Raw genomic sequence first — 2,130 nt, forward strand, 5'->3', positions numbered from 1 at the left:
TTGAGGAATTTCCCCTGTATTTCTATTTTCTTGGTCAATTTTATTTAGAAAAAGTACTGAATTCTGTCAAATGCATTGTTAAACACCAATTGGGATGATCAAGTGGCTTTTATTTATATTTTTTTAACGGTTACATGAGGTTTCTTTTTTGTTTTTTTGTTTTTACCTGCGTTTTAAAATTCTATCTTAAACCTTAAAGGAAACACATCCCTCCCTCCTGGGCTGCCCAGCCGAGGCCCAATTCCCCATCTCTCCAGGAGCACTTGCGAGTCATCTGGATCCTCTTCTTGCAGACGTGTGGACAGTTTAGCCGGTGTCCATCCTTGCCTTATAAGCATCCAACTGGACGTCTAACTCCTCAGCCGAGAGATGCTGCTTCGAGCTTCTGTCAGGCCCTCGGGCTCGTCCCCGGCAGCCTCCTCGTGAGCCTCTCCGGGTACCACCTCCAAAGGCCCCAGAGCCACGGTTTCGAGCCATGCTGCCTCTGCTTAGACTCTGTGCAGGTCTTCGCTGTGTGTCATTCTGTGATGTCACCAGCTCGATATTCATGGGATGGCCATCTAATGGGACACAATTTGTACTGCTTCACGGCTTTCGACGCGTCAGCCTTTCTTTCGAAGTGCACGTTGGCTGTTCCTAAACTCCGGCCAGAGCGGTCATAGTGCACAGCGGCCTTCTTCAGAGTACCAAACTCAGCAAATAGCTCCTGAATGTCGGCGTACGACACCCCGAAGTCCAAGCTGAACAACAGCAGCTTCCCGCCCATCTTCAGGCCAGTGCCGCTGCCGAAGCTGCTGTCGAACAGGTCGTGTTGCCATTTGTCTGGAAGCTGTTTCAGCCGGATGTAAGGTGCCGGTCGGCTCCTACCGCCTCCTCCAGCTGCGCCGCCGGCGATGGCCCGGTTCCAGATGTGTCCGCAGCCTCGGTTCACTCTTGCGGCGGCCTGTGCTTCGCCGCCGCGGCCGCCTTGAGACCCGGCTCTGCCGCGTCCCCAGCCTCCGCCGCTGCCACCTCAATCACTCCGGTTCAGTTTAATGATGTCGTCCAGAGACATGTCAATTTTGTCAGCCATGGCGGCACGGAGTCGGTCCGGCTCGAGCCAGCTTCAGACAAAATTAAGTAGGACCTGAAGCACTTGCTACAGAAGGTATGGACTGAAGCTCACCATCAAGAAAACAAAGATTCTCACTGCTGGACTGATTGGCAACATCACGACAGATGGTGAAGGGAATGAGGTCATTAATGGTTTTAGTTTGCTTGCTGTCACAATAAACAGTCCTGGTACCAGCAGCCAGGAAATCAAAAGATGAATTGCATGGAGAAATATCCCTGCTGTCAGGAATCTCTCCAGAGAACTTAGGAACACTGATTTCAGTCTGGATCTAGACTATAGTCTCCAGTTTGATTCAGGACATAGTCTTCTCACTTACTTGCTATGTGCCAGAAAGCTGGACAATGACTAGGGTTGCTAGAAGGGGAATTGAGACCTCTGAGATGCGGTACTGGAGAAGAGTATTGAATATACCATGGACTATACGCTAGGAGAACATATAGGTTCATCCTAGAGAGTGTGAAACTCCTTGGAGGCAAGGATTCAGAAGCTTTGTCTGACATACTTTGGACATGTTTCCAGGAGGGAACAGTCCTTGAGAGACAGAAGTCATGGTATGGAGAGTGGGTTGACTGCGCTAGAGAAGAAGACCCTCAATGAGATGGATTGATTCTGTGACTGTGGTAAAAGGGATAGGTGTCTCAGAGACAATAAGGATGGCACAAGGTAGAGCAGGGTTCAGAGCTGTTGTACATAGGCACTCTATGAGTCGCAGGTAACTTGATAGCACATAACAAGAACAACAACATCTCTTTATTTGAATTTGTGTAGTTAATGCATTTTTATAATGTTGTTTTGTTGTTGTTGATTTCCGTTGTCTCGAGCCCGACTCAGCAACTCTATGAACAAAAAGCCTGAAGCATTTCTATAAATATTTTCATTTTAAAAAGTATTATTTTTGTAATAGAAAATAGAAAACTAGTAACTGTCAAATTCATTTCACAGAAAAGAAACAAGAAAGCTATGTCTATTATCAATTTATTTAAAAATCAAAAGCTTCGTAAGGATAGTAAGAATTC

At 46.9% G+C, this 2,130-nt stretch overlaps 1 pseudogene; it reads right to left on the minus strand.

The window, feature by feature from the left end:
- Positions 1-306: 306 nt before the first annotated feature.
- Positions 307-1,072, minus strand: LOC102875545 (annotated as a pseudogene).
- Positions 1,073-2,130: the final 1,058 nt, after the last annotated feature.

This window comes from Elephantulus edwardii, unplaced genomic scaffold (genome assembly GCF_000299155.1).
Source record: "Elephantulus edwardii isolate Elephantulus edwardi_28Jun2011 unplaced genomic scaffold, EleEdw1.0 scaffold01491, whole genome shotgun sequence".
Lineage (NCBI taxonomy): Eukaryota > Metazoa > Chordata > Mammalia > Macroscelidea > Macroscelididae > Elephantulus > Elephantulus edwardii.